General features: G+C 48.0%; 12 non-coding genes and 3 pseudogenes across 12 annotated transcripts; all 15 read left to right on the forward strand.

Annotated features, from left to right (window-relative positions):
- Positions 1-50: 50 nt before the first annotated feature.
- LOC142263543 (U2 spliceosomal RNA) lies at positions 51-246 on the forward strand. Its single transcript, XR_012730588.1, has one exon. It is a non-coding gene; the product is annotated as a U2 spliceosomal RNA (small nuclear RNA).
- A 1,117-nt stretch (positions 247-1,363) lies between these two features.
- LOC142263573 (U2 spliceosomal RNA) lies at positions 1,364-1,505 on the forward strand (annotated as a pseudogene).
- Positions 1,506-2,202: 697 nt separating this feature from the next.
- On the forward strand, positions 2,203-2,398 carry LOC142263545 (U2 spliceosomal RNA). The gene has a single exon (XR_012730590.1). It is a non-coding gene; the product is annotated as a U2 spliceosomal RNA (small nuclear RNA).
- A 1,117-nt stretch (positions 2,399-3,515) lies between these two features.
- LOC142263567 (U2 spliceosomal RNA) lies at positions 3,516-3,642 on the forward strand (annotated as a pseudogene).
- A 684-nt stretch (positions 3,643-4,326) lies between these two features.
- Positions 4,327-4,520, forward strand: LOC142263547 (U2 spliceosomal RNA). Its single transcript, XR_012730592.1, has one exon. It is a non-coding gene; the product is annotated as a U2 spliceosomal RNA (small nuclear RNA).
- A 1,117-nt stretch (positions 4,521-5,637) lies between these two features.
- On the forward strand, positions 5,638-5,828 carry LOC142263504 (U2 spliceosomal RNA). The gene has a single exon (XR_012730554.1). It is a non-coding gene; the product is annotated as a U2 spliceosomal RNA (small nuclear RNA).
- A 1,117-nt stretch (positions 5,829-6,945) lies between these two features.
- LOC142263576 (U2 spliceosomal RNA) lies at positions 6,946-7,087 on the forward strand (annotated as a pseudogene).
- A 697-nt stretch (positions 7,088-7,784) lies between these two features.
- Positions 7,785-7,980, forward strand: LOC142263544 (U2 spliceosomal RNA). Its single transcript, XR_012730589.1, has one exon. It is a non-coding gene; the product is annotated as a U2 spliceosomal RNA (small nuclear RNA).
- Positions 7,981-9,097: 1,117 nt separating this feature from the next.
- LOC142263458 (U2 spliceosomal RNA) lies at positions 9,098-9,288 on the forward strand. Its single transcript, XR_012730513.1, has one exon. It is a non-coding gene; the product is annotated as a U2 spliceosomal RNA (small nuclear RNA).
- Positions 9,289-10,405: 1,117 nt separating this feature from the next.
- On the forward strand, positions 10,406-10,596 carry LOC142263505 (U2 spliceosomal RNA). The gene has a single exon (XR_012730555.1). It is a non-coding gene; the product is annotated as a U2 spliceosomal RNA (small nuclear RNA).
- A 1,118-nt stretch (positions 10,597-11,714) lies between these two features.
- Positions 11,715-11,905, forward strand: LOC142263506 (U2 spliceosomal RNA). Its single transcript, XR_012730556.1, has one exon. It is a non-coding gene; the product is annotated as a U2 spliceosomal RNA (small nuclear RNA).
- Positions 11,906-13,864: 1,959 nt separating this feature from the next.
- Positions 13,865-14,059, forward strand: LOC142263539 (U2 spliceosomal RNA). Its single transcript, XR_012730585.1, has one exon. It is a non-coding gene; the product is annotated as a U2 spliceosomal RNA (small nuclear RNA).
- Positions 14,060-15,176: 1,117 nt separating this feature from the next.
- LOC142263507 (U2 spliceosomal RNA) lies at positions 15,177-15,367 on the forward strand. Its single transcript, XR_012730557.1, has one exon. It is a non-coding gene; the product is annotated as a U2 spliceosomal RNA (small nuclear RNA).
- Positions 15,368-16,484: 1,117 nt separating this feature from the next.
- LOC142263509 (U2 spliceosomal RNA) lies at positions 16,485-16,675 on the forward strand. The gene has a single exon (XR_012730558.1). It is a non-coding gene; the product is annotated as a U2 spliceosomal RNA (small nuclear RNA).
- Positions 16,676-17,792: 1,117 nt separating this feature from the next.
- LOC142263510 (U2 spliceosomal RNA) lies at positions 17,793-17,983 on the forward strand. Its single transcript, XR_012730559.1, has one exon. It is a non-coding gene; the product is annotated as a U2 spliceosomal RNA (small nuclear RNA).
- Positions 17,984-18,982: the final 999 nt, after the last annotated feature.

Genomic DNA, 18,982 nt, shown 5'->3' on the forward strand with positions numbered 1-18,982 from the left:
GGGTCCACACGAATCCTAGCCTTTGCACTGTTTTTGGTGTGACTTCGGTCATGCATTTTTGCGGTGCTTTGGAAAGCTTCATTAAATCAAAAATCTGTTCTTATCAGTTTAATATCTGATACGTCCCCTATCTGGGGACCATATATTAAATGGATTTTTAGAACAGGGAGATGGAAAAAGAGCTTGCTCTGTCCACTCCACGCATTGACCTGGTATTGCAGTACCTCCAGGAACGGTGCACCCCTTCTTAACCCAGTTTCCAAAAGCAGAACTCGATTCACCTGATTCATATTAGCCCGATTAGCGAATTGAAATGAATTTTTATCTAACACACTTTTTACTTGCTTTATTCATCCAAATAGCAAACTCATCACCACTCAACTTCACCAACTCTGCTATGTCCCGTGCAGTATCTTGTTGTCAGTCTAATCTAGATCATGTGTAATTGAATGGAATAGATCCCTTTTGGACAAAGTGGAGTCAGATGCTGCAGTGACCACAGGTGTGAGAGGATCTACAATTGGCATCTGGTGTTATCTCTCTGCTTCCACTCCAAATAAAGTTACCTGTTGTTACCTGAACGTCAAATACTAAGAATGGGCGGCCTATGAAAGAATTAGTACTTTCATTAAGTATACTAAACCGGCTAATTGGGAATAGACAAACTGTAAAAAGCCCTCTGAGAAAGCCCCTCTCTAACCTTTGTTAGTAAGCTTTTCTGTAGCCTGCCTGTTGATGTATTTTCGGTTTGAACAGTGCACAACATGAAGAGACGGAACACTGGCGGCTTGTCACAATGCCCCCCGATGACATCACAATAGCGCTGCTGCCTAGAAAACAAGCTGCGCAGAAGAAGTTGTTCTTTGGGTGGGAGGGTGGGCTAGTGGAAGGAGGGGGCAATCTCTTTTTTTCCCGGGTGGTAGGGGGATGACAGGAGAAGGGAAGCGGGTGGTGAGAAAGGTACAGAGGGCAGGGTTTGGGGGCTGGGAAGGAAAGGGAAAAGATTAGGGTTTGGGGATGATGAAAGGGCTTTCTACGGGTAAGGATGGCAAAGGGTGGCAGTGACGGAAAGTCAGGCAACCTGTCCTGTCCGTCTTTTTGTATCGTGAATTGGAAAGACTGCAAGGGGGAGGGGAGTTGCTTGCGCCCTAAAGGAGGAGTTATTCAGATTCATTGCAGTGGGCGGCGGCTGCAAAACGCACCATTCTTCTTGTTTTTGCTCTGCAAAGCAGCCTTTTCAAGGGTTGGCTTGGGTGACAAAATGTCTTGTGTAGGCGTGGGTTTGTCTCCCTCTCGCTCTCTCTCCCTAAGATGTGTCCGGCATAGGCCAGGGTGCCACTCGAGGCCCAAACCAATTCTGGTTATCGCTTCTCGGCCTTTTGGCTAAGATCAAGTGTAGTATCGTTCGAAAAGGTGGTTTAAGGCTCCGGCCACCTTAGTACAATGATGCAATGCACACTGGAAGGTTGCGCTTGTTAGTACTTTGGGAGGATAGTATATCCATCTAGAGGAAACCATGGCCCTACCAGGATCGAGGCTATTAGACTGAGTAAGTGTGGGGGTTATGGTGCAATGTGCCCCAGGAATGGACACCCTGGAGGGAGTCTGAACTTGCTAGGTTGGGACCCTGGTAAGCCTCAGACTCTGTCGCACGCCGCGCCTTGCCTATTCATACTTTCCAAGCATATTGCCCTATCCCGGCCTTCTGGCTAAGAAGGGAAATTTTTATAATCCCGGTCGGAGGTCCGGTCAGCTTTGGGCTGAGAAACCAACACCCGGTTGGAGGTCCGGGTCAGCTTTGGCTGAGAAACCAACACCCGGTTGGAGGTCCGGTTAGCCTTGGGCTGAGAAACCAACACCCGGTTGGAGGTCCGGTCAGCCTTGGGCTGAGAAACCAACACCCGGTTGGAGGTCCGGTCAGCCTTGGGCTGAGAAACCAACACCGGTTGACGGTCCGGGCAGTCTCGGCTGCGAAACCAACGACTAGTAGCTCCCTACTCCACTTGGGTAAGATGCCTCGGTGGACGCTGGGAGCAACAACAAGGCTCAACCAGGCTTCGGCTTGGGGGAGCACCGAAGATCCCTGACCCTCGCTGTGGCCTTCTGGCTCGGAGGGACGGGGTTGATTTTTGGGGATCCTCTTCTCACGGAGGGGTCCACACGAATCCTAGCCTTTGCACTGTTTTTGGTGTGACTTCGGTCATGCATTTTTGCGGTGCTTTGGAAAGCTTCATTAAATCAAAAATCTGTTCTTATCAGTTTAATATCTGATACGTCCCCTATCTGGGGACCATATATTAAATGGATTTTTAGAACAGGGAGATGGAAAAAGAGCTTGCTCTGTCCACTCCACGCATTGACCTGGTATTGCAGTACCTCCAGGAACGGTGCACGCCTTCTTAACCCAGTTTCCAAAAGCAGAACTCGATTCACCTGATTCATATTAGCCCGATTAGCGAATTGAAATGAATTTTTATCTAACACACTTTTTACTTGCTTTATTCATCCAAATAGCAAACTCATCACCACTCAACTTCACCAACTCTGCTATGTCCCGTGCAGTATCTTGTTGTCAGTCTAATCTAGATCATGTGTAATTGAATGGAATAGATCCCTTTTGGACAAAGTGGAGTCAGATGCTGCAGTGACCACAGGTGTGAGAGGATCTACAATTGGCATCTGGTGTTATCTCTCTGCTTCCACTCCAAATAAAGTTACCTGTTGTTACCTGAACGTCAAATACTAAGAATGGGCGGCCTATGAAAGAATTAGTACTTTCATTAAGTATACTAAACCGGCTAATTGGGAATAGACAAACTGTAAAAAGCCCTCTGAGAAAGCCCCTCTCTAACCTTTGTTAGTAAGCTTTTCTGTAGCCTGCCTGTTGATGTATTTTCGGTTTGAACAGTGCACAACATGAAGAGACGGAACACTGGCGGCTTGTCACAATGCCCCCCGATGACATCACAATAGCGCTGCTGCCTAGAAAACAAGCTGCGCAGAAGAAGTTGTTCTTTGGGTGGGAGGGTGGGCTAGTGGAAGGAGGGGGCAATCTCTTTTTTTCCCGGGTGGTAGGGGGATGACAGGAGAAGGGAAGCGGGTGGTGAGAAAGGTACAGAGGGCAGGGTTTGGGGGCTGGGAAGGAAAGGGAAAAGATTAGGGTTTGGGGATGATGAAAGGGCTTTCTACGGGTAAGGATGGCAAAGGGTGGCAGTGACGGAAAGTCAGGCAACCTGTCCTGTCCGTCTTTTTGTATCGTGAATTGGAAAGACTGCAAGGGGGAGGGGAGTTGCTTGCGCCCTAAAGGAGGAGTTATTCAGATTCATTGCAGTGGGCGGCGGCTGCAAAACGCACCATTCTTCTTGTTTTTGCTCTGCAAAGCAGCCTTTTCAAGGGTTGGCTTGGGTGACAAAATGTCTTGTGTAGGCGTGGGTTTGTCTCCCTCTCGCTCTCTCTCCCTAAGATGTGTCCGGCATAGGCCAGGGTGCCACTCGAGGCCCAAACCAATTCTGGTTATCGCTTCTCGGCCTTTTGGCTAAGATCAAGTGTAGTATCTGTGAGGCTCGGCAGATGCAATGCACACTGGAAGGTTGCGCTTGCTAGTACTCTTGATGTATAGTATATTCATCTAGAGGAAAACATGGCCCTACCAGGATCGAGGCTATTAGACTGAGTAAGTGTGGGGGCTATGGTGCAATGTGCCCCAGGACTGACGACCCGGGAGGGAGTCTGAGCTTGCTGGCTTGGGACCCCGGCGAGCCTTGGGCTCTGTAGCACACCGTACCTTGCCCTTTCATACTTTCTGAGCATATTGCTCTATCCCGGCCTTCTGGCTAGGAAGGGAAATTTTTATAATCATGGTCGGAGGGCCGTTCAGCTTTGGGCTGAGAAACCAACACCCGGTTGGAGGTCCGGGTCAGCTTCGGCTGAGAAACCAACACCCGGTTGGAGGTCTGGGTCAGCTTCGGCTGAGAAACCAACACCTGGTTGGAGGTCCGGGTCAGCTTCGGCTGAGAAACCAACATCCGGTTGGAGGTCCGGTTAGCCTTGGGCTGAGAAACCAACACCGGTTGACGGTCCGGGCAGTTTCGGCTGCGAAACCAACAACTAGTAGCTCTCTACTCCACTTGGGTAAGATGCCTGGGTGGACGCTGGGAGCAACGACAAGGCTCAACCAGGCTTCGGCTTGGGGGAGCACCGAAGATCCCTGACCCTTGCTGTGGCCTTCTGGCTCGGAGGGACGGGGTTGATTTTTGGGGACCCTCTCCTCACGGAGGGGTCCACACGAATCCTAGCCTTTGCACTGTTTTTGGTGTGACTTCGGTCATGCATTTTTTGAGGTGCTTTGGAAAGCTTCATTAAATCAATCTGTTCTTATCAGTTTAATATCTGATACGTCCCCTATCTGGGGACCATATATTAAATGGATTTTTAGAACAGGGAGATGGAAAAAGAGCTTGCTCTGTCCACTCCACGCATTGACCTGGTATTGCAGTACCTCCAGGAACGGTGCACCCCTTCTTAACCCAGTTTCCAAAAGCAGAACTCGATTCACCTGATTCATATTAGCCCGATTAGCGAATTGAAATGAATTTTTATCTAACACACTTTTTACTTGCTTTATTCATCCAAATAGCAAACTCATCACCACTCAACTTCACCAACTCTGCTATGTCCCGTGCAGTATCTTGTTGTCAGTCTAATCTAGATCATGTGTAATTGAATGGAATAGATCCCTTTTGGACAAAGTGGAGTCAGATGCTGCAGTGACCACAGGTGTGAGAGGATCTACAATTGGCATCTGGTGTTATCTCTCTGCTTCCACTCCAAATAAAGTTACCTGTTGTTACCTGAACGTCAAATACTAAGAATGGGCGGCCTATGAAAGAATTAGTACTTTCATTAAGTATACTAAACCGGCTAATTGGGAATAGACAAACTGTAAAAAGCCCTCTGAGAAAGCCCCTCTCTAACCTTTGTTAGTAAGCTTTTCTGTAGCCTGCCTGTTGATGTATTTTCGGTTTGAACAGTGCACAACATGAAGAGACGGAACACTGGCGGCTTGTCACAATGCCCCCCGATGACATCACAATAGCGCTGCTGCCTAGAAAACAAGCTGCGCAGAAGAAGTTGTTCTTTGGGTGGGAGGGTGGGCTAGTGGAAGGAGGGGGCAATCTCTTTTTTTCCCGGGTGGTAGGGGGATGACAGGAGAAGGGAAGCGGGTGGTGAGAAAGGTACAGAGGGCAGGGTTTGGGGGCTGGGAAGGAAAGGGAAAAGATTAGGGTTTGGGGATGATGAAAGGGCTTTCTACGGGTAAGGATGGCAAAGGGTGGCAGTGACGGAAAGTCAGGCAACCTGTCCTGTCCGTCTTTTTGTATCGTGAATTGGAAAGACTGCAAGGGGGAGGGGAGTTGCTTGCGCCCTAAAGGAGGAGTTATTCAGATTCATTGCAGTGGGCGGCGGCTGCAAAACGCACCATTCTTCTTGTTTTTGCTCTGCAAAGCAGCCTTTTCAAGGGTTGGCTTGGGTGACAAAATGTCTTGTGTAGGCGTGGGTTTGTCTCCCTCTCGCTCTCTCTCCCTAAGATGTGTCCGGCATAGGCCAGGGTGCCACTCGAGGCCCAAACCAATTCTGGTTATCGCTTCTCGGCCTTTTGGCTAAGATCAAGTGTAGTATCTGTTCTTATCAGTTTAATATCTGATACGTCCCCTATCTGGGGACCATATATTAAATGGATTTTTAGAACAGGGAGATGGAAAAAGAGCTTGCTCTGTCCACTCCACGCATTGACCTGGTATTGCAGTACCTCCAGGAACGGTGCACCCCTTCTTAACCCAGTTTCCAAAAGCAGAACTCAATTCACCTGATTCATATTAGCCCGATTAGCGAATTGAAATGAATTTTTATCTAACACACTTTTTACTTGCTTTATTCATCCAAATAGCAAACTCATCACCACTCAACTTCACCAACTCTGCTATGTCCCGTGCAGTATCTTGTTGTCAGTCTAATCTAGATCATGTGTAATTGAATGGAATAGATCCCTTTTGGACAAAGTGGAGTCAGATGCTGCAGTGACCACAGGTGTGAGAGGATCTACAATTGGCATCTGGTGTTATCTCTCTGCTTCCACTCCAAATAAAGTTACCTGTTGTTACCTGAACGTCAAATACTAAGAATGGGCGGCCTATGAAAGAATTAGTACTTTCATTAAGTATACTAAACCGGCTAATTGGGAATAGACAAACTGTAAAAAGCCCTCTGAGAAAGCCCCTCTCTAACCTTTGTTAGTAAGCTTTTCTGTAGCCTGCCTGTTGATGTATTTTCGGTTTGAACAGTGCACAACATGAAGAGACGGAACACTGGCGGCTTGTCACAATGCCCCCCGATGACATCACAATAGCGCTGCTGCCTAGAAAACAAGCTGCGCAGAAGAAGTTGTTCTTTGGGTGGGAGGGTGGGCTAGTGGAAGGAGGGGGCAATCTCTTTTTTTCCCGGGTGGTAGGGGGATGACAGGAGAAGGGAAGCGGGTGGTGAGAAAGGTACAGAGGGCAGGGTTTGGGGGCTGGGAAGGAAAGGGAAAAGATTAGGGTTTGGGGATGATGAAAGGGCTTTCTACGGGTAAGGATGGCAAAGGGTGGCAGTGACGGAAAGTCAGGCAACCTGTCCTGTCCGTCTTTTTGTATCGTGAATTGGAAAGACTGCAAGGGGGAGGGGAGTTGCTTGCGCCCTAAAGGAGGAGTTATTCAGATTCATTGCAGTGGGCGGCGGCTGCAAAACGCACCATTCTTCTTGTTTTTGCTCTGCAAAGCAGCCTTTTCAAGGGTTGGCTTGGGTGACAAAATGTCTTGTGTAGGCGTGGGTTTGTCTCCCTCTCGCTCTCTCTCCCTAAGATGTGTCCGGCATAGGCCAGGGTGCCACTCGAGGCCCAAACCAATTCTGGTTATCGCTTCTCGGCCTTTTGGCTAAGATCAAGTGTAGTATCATTCGAAAAGGTGGTTTAAGGCTCCGGCCACCTTAGTACAATGATGCAATGCACACTGGAAGGTTGCGCTTGTTAGTACTTTGGGAGGATAGTATATCCATCTAGAGGAAACCATGGCCCTACCAGGATCGAGGCTATTAGACTCAGTAAGTGTGGGGGCTATGGTGCAATGTGCCCCAGGACTGGACACCCTGGAGGGAGTCTGAACTTGTTAGGTTGGGACCCTGGTAAGCCTCAGACTCTGTCGCACGCCGCGCCTTGCCTATTCATACTTTCCAAGCATATTGCCCTATCCCGGCCTTCTGGCTAAGAAGGGAAATTTTTATAATCCTGGTCGGAGGTCCGGTCAGCTTTGGGCTGAGAAACCAACACCCGGTTGGAGGTCCGGGTCAGCTTTGGCTGAGAAACCAACACCCGGTTGGAGGTGCGGTTAGCCTTGGGCTGAGAAACCAACACCCGGTTGGAGGTCCGGTCAGCCTTGGGCTGAAAAACCAACACCCGGTTGGAGGTCCGGTCAGCCTTGGGCTGAGAAACCAACACCGGCTGACGGTCCGGGCAGTTTCGGCTGCGAAACCAACGACTAGTAGCTCCCTACTCCACTTGGGTAAGATGCCTCGGTGGACGCTGGGAGCAACAACAAGGCTCAACCAGGCTTCGGCTTGGGGGAGCACCGAAGATCCCTGACCCTTGCTGTGGCCTTCTGGCTCGGAGGGACGGGGTTGATTTTTGGGGATCCTCTTCTCACGGAGGGGTCCACACGAATCCTAGCCTTTGCACTGTTTTTGGTGTGACTTCGGTCATGCATTTTTGCGGTGCTTTGGAAAGCTTCATTAAATCAAAAATCTGTTCTTATCAGTTTAATATCTGATACGTCCCCTATCTGGGGACCATATATTAAATGGATTTTTAGAACAGGGAGATGGAAAAAGAGCTTGCTCTGTCCACTCCACGCATTGACCTGGTATTGCAGTACCTCCAGGAACGGTGCACCCCTTCTTAACCCAGTTTCCAAAAGCAGAACTCGATTCACCTGATTCATATTAGCCCGATTAGCGAATTGAAATGAATTTTTATCTAACACACTTTTTACTTGCTTTATTCATCCAAATAGCAAACTCATCACCACTCAACTTCACCAACTCTGCTATGTCCCGTGCAGTATCTTGTTGTCAGTCTAATCTAGATCATGTGTAATTGAATGGAATAGATCCCTTTTGGACAAAGTGGAGTCAGATGCTGCAGTGACCACAGGTGTGAGAGGATCTACAATTGGCATCTGGTGTTATCTCTCTGCTTCCACTCCAAATAAAGTTACCTGTTGTTACCTGAACGTCAAATACTAAGAATGGGCGGCCTATGAAAGAATTAGTACTTTCATTAAGTATACTAAACCGGCTAATTGGGAATAGACAAACTGTAAAAAGCCCTCTGAGAAAGCCCCTCTCTAACCTTTGTTAGTAAGCTTTTCTGTAGCCTGCCTGTTGATGTATTTTCGGTTTGAACAGTGCACAACATGAAGAGACGGAACACTGGCGGCTTGTCACAATGCCCCCCGATGACATCACAATAGCGCTGCTGCCTAGAAAACAAGCTGCGCAGAAGAAGTTGTTCTTTGGGTGGGAGGGTGGGCTAGTGGAAGGAGGGGGCAATCTCTTTTTTTCCCGGGTGGTAGGGGGATGACAGGAGAAGGGAAGCGGGTGGTGAGAAAGGTACAGAGGGCAGGGTTTGGGGGCTGGGAAGGAAAGGGAAAAGATTAGGGTTTGGGGATGATGAAAGGGCTTTCTACGGGTAAGGATGGCAAAGGGTGGCAGTGACGGAAAGTCAGGCAACCTGTCCTGTCCGTCTTTTTGTATCGTGAATTGGAAAGACTGCAAGGGGGAGGGGAGTTGCTTGCGCCCTAAAGGAGGAGTTATTCAGATTCATTGCAGTGGGCGGCGGCTGCAAAACGCACCATTCTTCTTGTTTTTGCTCTGCAAAGCAGCCTTTTCAAGGGTTGGCTTGGGTGACAAAATGTCTTGTGTAGGCGTGGGTTTGTCTCCCTCTCGCTCTCTCTCCCTAAGATGTGTCCGGCATAGGCCAGGGTGCCACTCGAGGCCCAAACCAATTCTGGTTATCGCTTCTCGGCCTTTTGGCTAAGATCAAGTGTAGTATCTGTTCTTATCAGTTTAATATCTGATATGTCCCCTATCTGGGGACCATATATTAAATGGATTTTTAGAACAGGGAGATGGAAAAAGAGCTTGCTCTGTCCACTCCACGCATTGACCTGGTATTGCAGTACCTCCAGGAACGGTGCACCCCTTCTTAACCCAGTTTCCAAAAGCAGAACTCGATTCACCTGATTCATATTAGCCCGATTAGCGAATTGAAATGAATTTTTATCTAACACACTTTTTACTTGCTTTATTCATCCAAATAGCAAACTCATCACCACTCAACTTCACCAACTCTGCTATGTCCCGTGCAGTATCTTGTTGTCAGTCTAATCTAGATCATGTGTAATTGAATGGAATAGATCCCTTTTGGACAAAGTGGAGTCAGATGCTGCAGTGACCACAGGTGTGAGAGGATCTACAATTGGCATCTGGTGTTATCTCTCTGCTTCCACTCCAAATAAAGTTACCTGTTGTTACCTGAACGTCAAATACTAAGAATGGGCGGCCTATGAAAGAATTAGTACTTTCATTAAGTATACTAAACCGGCTAATTGGGAATAGACAAACTGTAAAAAGCCCTCTGAGAAAGCCCCTCTCTAACCTTTGTTAGTAAGCTTTTCTGTAGCCTGCCTGTTGATGTATTTTCGGTTTGAACAGTGCACAACATGAAGAGACGGAACACTGGCGGCTTGTCACAATGCCCCCCGATGACATCACAATAGCGCTGCTGCCTAGAAAACAAGCTGCGCAGAAGAAGTTGTTCTTTGGGTGGGAGGGTGGGCTAGTGGAAGGAGGGGGCAATCTCTTTTTTTCCCGGGTGGTAGGGGGATGACAGGAGAAGGGAAGCGGGTGGTGAGAAAGGTACAGAGGGCAGGGTTTGGGGGCTGGGAAGGAAAGGGAAAAGATTAGGGTTTGGGGATGATGAAAGGGCTTTCTACGGGTAAGGATGGCAAAGGGTGGCAGTGACGGAAAGTCAGGCAACCTGTCCTGTCCGTCTTTTTGTATCGTGAATTGGAAAGACTGCAAGGGGGAGGGGAGTTGCTTGCGCCCTAAAGGAGGAGTTATTCAGATTCATTGCAGTGGGCGGCGGCTGCAAAACGCACCATTCTTCTTGTTTTTGCTCTGCAAAGCAGCCTTTTCAAGGGTTGGCTTGGGTGACAAAATGTCTTGTGTAGGCGTGGGTTTGTCTCCCTCTCGCTCTCTCTCCCTAAGATGTGTCCGGCATAGGCCAGGGTGCCACTCGAGGCCCAAACCAATTCTGGTTATCGCTTCTCGGCCTTTTGGCTAAGATCAAGTGTAGTATCTGTTCTTATCAGTTTAATATCTGATACGTCCCCTATCTGGGGACCATATATTAAATGGATTTTTAGAACAGGGAGATGGAAAAAGAGCTTGCTCTGTCCACTCCACGCATTGACCTGGTATTGCAGTACCTCCAGGAACGGTGCACCCCTTCTTAACCCAGTTTCCAAAAGCAGAACTCGATTCACCTGATTCATATTAGCCCGATTAGCGAATTGAAATGAATTTTTATCTAACACACTTTTTACTTGCTTTATTCATCCAAATAGCAAACTCATCACCACTCAACTTCACCAACTCTGCTATGTCCCGTGCAGTATCTTGTTGTCAGTCTAATCTAGATCATGTGTAATTGAATGGAATAGATCCCTTTTGGACAAAGTGGAGTCAGATGCTGCAGTGACCACAGGTGTGAGAGGATCTACAATTGGCATCTGGTGTTATCTCTCTGCTTCCACTCCAAATAAAGTTACCTGTTGTTACCTGAACGTCAAATACTAAGAATGGGCGGCCTATGAAAGAATTAGTACTTTCATTAAGTATACTAAACCGGCTAATTGGGAATAGACAAACTGTAAAAAGCCCTCTGAGAAAGCCCCTCTCTAACCTTTGTTAGTAAGCTTTTCTGTAGCCTGCCTGTTGATGTATTTTCGGTTTGAACAGTGCACAACATGAAGAGACGGAACACTGGCGGCTTGTCACAATGCCCCAAGGATGACATCACAATAGCGCTGCTGCCTAGAAAACAAGCTGCGCAGAAGAAGTTGTTCTTTGGGTGGGAGGGTGGGCTAGTGGAAGGAGGGGGCAATCTCTTTTTTTCCCGGGTGGTAGGGGGATGACAGGAGAAGGGAAGCGGGTGGTGAGAAAGGTACAGAGGGCAGGGTTTGGGGGCTGGGAAGGAAAGGGAAAAGATTAGGGTTTGGGGATGATGAAAGGGCTTTCTACGGGTAAGGATGGCAAAGGGTGGCAGTGACGGAAAGTCAGGCAACCTGTCCTGTCCGTCTTTTTGTATCGTGAATTGGAAAGACTGCAAGGGGGAGGGGAGTTGCTTGCGCCCTAAAGGAGGAGTTATTCAGATTCATTGCAGTGGGCGGCGGCTGCAAAACGCACCATTCTTCTTGTTTTTGCTCTGCAAAGCAGCCTTTTCAAGGGTTGGCTTGGGTGACAAAATGTCTTGTGTAGGCGTGGGTTTGTCTCCCTCTCGCTCTCTCTCCCTAAGATGTGTCCGGCATAGGCCAGGGTGCCACTCGAGGCCCAAACCAATTCTGGTTATCGCTTCTCGGCCTTTTGGCTAAGATCAAGTGTAGTATCTGTTCTTATCAGTTTAATATCTGATACGTCCCCTATCTGGGGACCATATATTAAATGGATTTTTAGAACAGGGAGATGGAAAAAGAGCTTGCTCTGTCCACTCCACGCATTGACCTGGTATTGCAGTACCTCCAGGAACGGTGCACCCCTTCTTAACCCAGTTTCCAAAAGCAGAACTCGATTCACCTGATTCATATTAGCCCGATTAGCGAATTGAAATGAATTTTTATCTAACACACTTTTTACTTGCTTTATTCATCCAAATAGCAAACTCATCACCACTCAACTTCACCAACTCTGCTATGTCCCGTGCAGTATCTTGTTGTCAGTCTAATCTAGATCATGTGTAATTGAATGGAATAGATCCCTTTTGGACAAAGTGGAGTCAGATGCTGCAGTGACCACAGGTGTGAGAGGATCTACAATTGGCATCTGGTGTTATCTCTCTGCTTCCACTCCAAATAAAGTTACCTGTTGTTACCTGAACGTCAAATACTAAGAATGGGCGGCCTATGAAAGAATTAGTACTTTCATTAAGTATACTAAACCGGCTAATTGGGAATAGACAAACTGTAAAAAGCCCTCTGAGAAAGCCCCTCTCTAACCTTTGTTAGTAAGCTTTTCTGTAGCCTGCCTGTTGATGTATTTTCGGTTTGAACAGTGCACAACATGAAGAGACGGAACACTGGCGGCTTGTCACAATGCCCCCCGATGACATCACAATAGCGCTGCTGCCTAGAAAACAAGCTGCGCAGAAGAAGTTGTTCTTTGGGTGGGAGGGTGGGCTAGTGGAAGGAGGGGGCAATCTCTTTTTTTCCCGGGTGGTAGGGGGATGACAGGAGAAGGGAAGCGGGTGGTGAGAAAGGTACAGAGGGCAGGGTTTGGGGGCTGGGAAGGAAAGGGAAAAGATTAGGGTTTGGGGATGATGAAAGGGCTTTCTACGGGTAAGGATGGCAAAGGGTGGCAGTGACGGAAAGTCAGGCAACCTGTCCTGTCCGTCTTTTTGTATCGTGAATTGGAAAGACTGCAAGGGGGAGGGGAGTTGCTTGCGCCCTAAAGGAGGAGTTATTCAGATTCATTGCAGTGGGCGGCGGCTGCAAAACGCACCATTCTTCTTGTTTTTGCTCTGCAAAGCAGCCTTTTCAAGGGTTGGCTTGGGTGACAAAATGTCTTGTGTAGGCGTGGGTTTGTCTCCCTCTCGCTCTCTCTCCCTAAGATGTGTCCGGCATAGGCCAGGGTGCCACTCGAGGCCCAAACCAATTCTGGTTATCGCTTCTCGGCCTTTTGGCTAAGATCAAGTGTAGTAGTATCGTTCGAAAAGGTGGTTTAAGGCTCCGGCCACCTTAGTACAATGATGCAATGCACACTGGAAGGTTGCGCTTGTTAGTACTTTAGGAGGATAGTATATCCATCTAGAGGAAACCATGGCCCTACCAGGATCGAGGCTATTAGACTGAGTAAGTGTGGGGGTTATGGTGCAATGTGCCCCAGGAATGGACACCCTGGAGGGAGTCTGAACTTGCTAGGTTGGGACCCTGGTAAGCCTCAGACTCTGTCGCACGCCGCGCCTTGCCTATTCATACTTTCCAAGCATATTGCCCTATCCCGGCCTTCTGGCTAAGAAGGGAAATTTTTATAATCCCGGTCGGAGGTCCGGTCAGCTTTGGGCTGAGAAACCAACACTCGGTTGGAGGTCCGGGTCAGCTTTGGCTGAGAAACCAACACCCGGTTGGAGGTCCTCTTAGCCTTGGGCTGAGAAACCAACACCCGGTTGGAGGTCCGGTCAGCCTTGGGCTGAGAAACCAACACCCGGTTGGAGGTCCGGTCAGCCTTGGGCTGAGAAACCAACACCGGTTGACGGTCCGGGCAGTCTCGGCTGCGAAACCAACGACTAGTAGCTCCCTACTCCACTTGGGTAAGATGCCTCGGTGGACGCTGGGAGCAACAACAAGGCTCAACCAGGCTTCGGCTTGGGGGAGCACCGAAGATCCCTGACCCTCGCTGTGGCCTTCTGGCTCGGAGGGACGGGGTTGATTTTTGGGGATCCTCTTCTCACGGAGGGGTCCACACGAATCCTAGCCTTTGCACTGTTTTTGGTGTGACTTCGGTCATGCATTTTTGCGGTGCTTTGGAAAGCTTCATTAAATCAAAATCTGTTCTTATCAGTTTAATATCTGATACGTCCCCTATCTGGGGACCATATATTAAATGGATTTTTAGAACAGGGAGATGGAAAAAGAGCTTGCTCTGTCCACTCCACGCATTGACCTGGTATTGCAGTACCTCCAGGAACGGTGCACCCCTTCTTAACCCAGTTTCCAAAAGCAGAACTCGATTCACCTGATTCATATTAGCCCGATTAGCGAATTGAAATGAATTTTTATCTAACACACTTTTTACTTGCTTTATTCATCCAAATAGCAAACTCATCACCACTCAACTTCACCAACTCTGCTATGTCCCGTGCAGTATCTTGTTGTCAGTCTAATCTAGATCATGTGTAATTGAATGGAATAGATCCCTTTTGGACAAAGTGGAGTCAGATGCTGCAGTGACCACAGGTGTGAGAGGATCTACAATTGGCATCTGGTGTTATCTCTCTGCTTCCACTCCAAATAAAGTTACCTGTTGTTACCTGAACGTCAAATACTAAGAATGGGCGGCCTATGAAAGAATTAGTACTTTCATTAAGTATACTAAACCGGCTAATTGGGAATAGACAAACTGTAAAAAGCCCTCTGAGAAAGCCCCTCTCTAACCTTTGTTAGTAAGCTTTTCTGTAGCCTGCCTGTTGATGTATTTTCGGTTTGAACAGTGCACAACATGAAGAGACGGAACACTGGCGGCTTGTCACAATGCCCCCCGATGACATCACAATAGCGCTGCTGCCTAGAAAACAAGCTGCGCAGAAGAAGTTGTTCTTTGGGTGGGAGGGTGGGCTAGTGGAAGGAGGGGGCAATCTCTTTTTTTCCCGGGTGGTAGGGGGATGACAGGAGAAGGGAAGCGGGTGGTGAGAAAGGTACAGAGGGCAGGGTTTGGGGGCTGGGAAGGAAAGGGAAAAGATTAGGGTTTGGGGATGATGAAAGGGCTTTCTACGGGTAAGGATGGCAAAGGGTGGCAGTGACGGAAAGTCAGGCAACCTGTCCTGTCCGTCTTTTTGTATCGTGAATTGGAAAGACTGCAAGGGGGAGGGGAGTTGCTTGCGCCCTAAAGGAGGAGTTATTCAGATTCATTGCAGTGGGCGGCGGCTGCAAAACGCACCATTCTTCTTGTTTTTGCTCTGCAAAGCAGCCTTTTCAAGGGTTGGCTTGGGTGACAAAATGTCTTGTGTAGGCGTGGGTTTGTCTCCCTCTCGCTCTCTCTCCCTAAGATGTGTCCGGCATAGGCCAGGGTGCCACTCGAGGCCCAAACCAATTCTGGTTATCGCTTCTCGGCCTTTTGGCTAAGATCAAGTGTAGTATCTGTTCTTATCAGTTTAATATCTGATACGTCCCCTATCTGGGGACCATATATTAAATGGATTTTTAGAACAGGGAGATGGAAAAAGAGCTTGCTCTGTCCACTCCACGCATTGACCTGGTATTGCAGTACCTCCAGGAACGGTGCACCCCTTCTTAACCCAGTTTCCAAAAGCAGAACTCGATTCACCTGATTCATATTAGCCCGATTAGCGAATTGAAATGAATTTTTATCTAACACACTTTTTACTTGCTTTATTCATCCAAATAGCAAACTCATCACCACTCAACTTCACCAACTCTGCTATGTCCCGTGCAGTATCTTGTTGTCAGTCTAATCTAGATCATGTGTAATTGAATGGAATAGATCCCTTTTGGACAAAGTGGAGTCAGATGCTGCAGTGACCACAGGTGTGAGAGGATCTACAATTGGCATCTGGTGTTATCTCTCTGCTTCCACTCCAAATAAAGTTACCTGTTGTTACCTGAACGTCAAATACTAAGAATGGGCGGCCTATGAAAGAATTAGTACTTTCATTAAGTATACTAAACCGGCTAATTGGGAATAGACAAACTGTAAAAAGCCCTCTGAGAAAGCCCCTCTCTAACCTTTGTTAGTAAGCTTTTCTGTAGCCTGCCTGTTGATGTATTTTCGGTTTGAACAGTGCACAACATGAAGAGACGGAACACTGGCGGCTTGTCACAATGCCCCCCGATGACATCACAATAGCGCTGCTGCCTAGAAAACAAGCTGCGCAGAAGAAGTTGTTCTTTGGGTGGGAGGGTGGGCTAGTGGAAGGAGGGGGCAATCTCTTTTTTTCCCGGGTGGTAGGGGGATGACAGGAGAAGGGAAGCGGGTGGTGAGAAAGGTACAGAGGGCAGGGTTTGGGGGCTGGGAAGGAAAGGGAAAAGATTAGGGTTTGGGGATGATGAAAGGGCTTTCTACGGGTAAGGATGGCAAAGGGTGGCAGTGACGGAAAGTCAGGCAACCTGTCCTGTCCGTCTTTTTGTATCGTGAATTGGAAAGACTGCAAGGGGGAGGGGAGTTGCTTGCGCCCTAAAGGAGGAGTTATTCAGATTCATTGCAGTGGGCGGCGGCTGCAAAACGCACCATTCTTCTTGTTTTTGCTCTGCAAAGCAGCCTTTTCAAGGGTTGGCTTGGGTGACAAAATGTCTTGTGTAGGCGTGGGTTTGTCTCCCTCTCGCTCTCTCTCCCTAAGATGTGTCCGGCATAGGCCAGGGTGCCACTCGAGGCCCAAACCAATTCTGGTTATCGCTTCTCGGCCTTTTGGCTAAGATCAAGTGTAGTATCTGTTCTTATCAGTTTAATATCTGATACGTCCCCTATCTGGGGACCATATATTAAATGGATTTTTAGAACAGGGAGATGGAAAAAGAGCTTGCTCTGTCCACTCCACGCATTGACCTGGTATTGCAGTACCTCCAGGAACGGTGCACCCCTTCTTAACCCAGTTTCCAAAAGCAGAACTCGATTCACCTGATTCATATTAGCCCGATTAGCGAATTGAAATGAATTTTTATCTAACACACTTTTTACTTGCTTTATTCATCCAAATAGCAAACTCATCACCACTCAACTTCACCAACTCTGCTATGTCCCGTGCAGTATCTTGTTGTCAGTCTAATCTAGATCATGTGTAATTGAATGGAATAGATCCCTTTTGGACAAAGTGGAGTCAGATGCTGCAGTGACCACAGGTGTGAGAGGATCTACAATTGGCATCTGGTGTTATCTCTCTGCTTCCACTCCAAATAAAGTTACCTGTTGTTACCTGAACGTCAAATACTAAGAATGGGCGGCCTATGAAAGAATTAGTACTTTCATTAAGTATACTAAACCGGCTAATTGGGAATAGACAAACTGTAAAAAGCCCTCTGAGAAAGCCCCTCTCTAACCTTTGTTAGTAAGCTTTTCTGTAGCCTGCCTGTTGATGTATTTTCGGTTTGAACAGTGCACAACATGAAGAGACGGAACACTGGCGGCTTGTCACAATGCCCCCCGATGACATCACAATAGCGCTGCTGCCTAGAAAACAAGCTGCGCAGAAGAAGTTGTTCTTTGGGTGGGAGGGTGGGCTAGTGGAAGGAGGGGGCAATCTCTTTTTTTCCCGGGTGGTAGGGGGATGACAGGAGAAGGGAAGCGGGTGGTGAGAAAGGTACAGAGGGCAGGGTTTGGGGGCTGGGAAGGAAAGGGAAAAGATTAGGGTTTGGGGATGATGAAAGGGCTTTCTACGGGTAAGGATGGCAAAGGGTGGCAGTGACGGAAAGTCAGGCAACCTGTCCTGTCCGTCTTTTTGTATCGTGAATTGGAAAGACTGCAAGGGGGAGGGGAGTTGCTTGCGCCCTAAAGGAGGAGTTATTCAGATTCATTGCAGTGGGCGGCGGCTGCAAAACGCACCATTCTTCTTGTTTTTGCTCTGCAAAGCAGCCTTTTCAAGGGTTGGCTTGGGTGACAAAATGTCTTGTGTAGGCGTGGGTTTGTCTCCCTCTCGCTCTCTCTCCCTAAGATGTGTCCGGCATAGGCCAGGGTGCCACTCGAGGCCCAAACCAATTCTGGTTATCGCTTCTCGGCCTTTTGGCTAAGATCAAGTGTAGTATCTGTTCTTATCAGTTTAATATCTGATACGTCCCCTATCTGGGGACCATATATTAAATGGATTTTTAGAACAGGGAGATGGAAAAAGAGCTTGCTCTGTCCACTCCACGCATTGACCTGGTATTGCAGTACCTCCAGGAACGGTGCACCCCTTCTTAACCCAGTTTCCAAAAGCAGAACTCGATTCACCTGATTCATATTAGCCCGATTAGCGAATTGAAATGAATTTTTATCTAACACACTTTTTACTTGCTTTATTCATCCAAATAGCAAACTCATCACCACTCAACTTCACCAACTCTGCTATGTCCCGTGCAGTATCTTGTTGTCAGTCTAATCTAGATCATGTGTAATTGAATGGAATAGATCCCTTTTGGACAAAGTGGAGTCAGATGCTGCAGTGACCACAGGTGTGAGAGGATCTACAATTGGCATCTGGTGTTAACTCTCTGCTTCCACTCCAAATAAAGTTACCTGTTGTTACCTGAACGTCAAATACTAAGAATGGGCGGCCTATGAAAGAATTAGTACTTTCATTAAGTATACTAAACCGGCTAATTGGGAATAGACAAACTGTAAAAAGCCCTCTGAGAAAGCCCCTCTCTAACCTTTGTTAGTAAGCTTTTCTGTAGCCTGCCTGTTGATGTATTTTCGGTTTGAACAGTGCACAACATGAAGAGACGGAACACTGGCGGCTTGTCACAATGCCCCCCGATGACATCACAATAGCGCTGCTGCCTAGAAAACAAGCTGCGCAGAAGAAGTTGTTCTTTGGGTGGGAGGGTGGGCTAGTGGAAGGAGGGGGCAATCTCTTTTTTTCCCGGGTGGTAGGGGGATGACAGGAGAAGGGAAGCGGGTGGTGAGAAAGGTACAGAGGGCAGGGTTTGGGGGCTGGGAAGGAAAGGGAAAAGATTAGGGTTTGGGGATGATGAAAGGGCTTTCTACGGGTAAGGATGGCAAAGGGTGGCAGTGACGGAAAGTCAGGCAACCTGTCCTGTCCGTCTTTTTGTATCGTGAATTGGAAAGACTGCAAGGGGGAGGGGAGTTGCTTGCGCCCTAAAGGAGGAGTTATTCAGATTCATTGCAGTGGGCGGCGGCTGCAAAACGCACCATTCTTCTTGTTTTTGCTCTGCAAAGCAGCCTTTTCAAGGGT

The sequence above is a fragment of the Anomaloglossus baeobatrachus genome, unplaced genomic scaffold, assembly GCF_048569485.1.
Source record: "Anomaloglossus baeobatrachus isolate aAnoBae1 unplaced genomic scaffold, aAnoBae1.hap1 Scaffold_2590, whole genome shotgun sequence".
NCBI classification, from domain to species: domain Eukaryota; kingdom Metazoa; phylum Chordata; class Amphibia; order Anura; family Aromobatidae; genus Anomaloglossus; species Anomaloglossus baeobatrachus.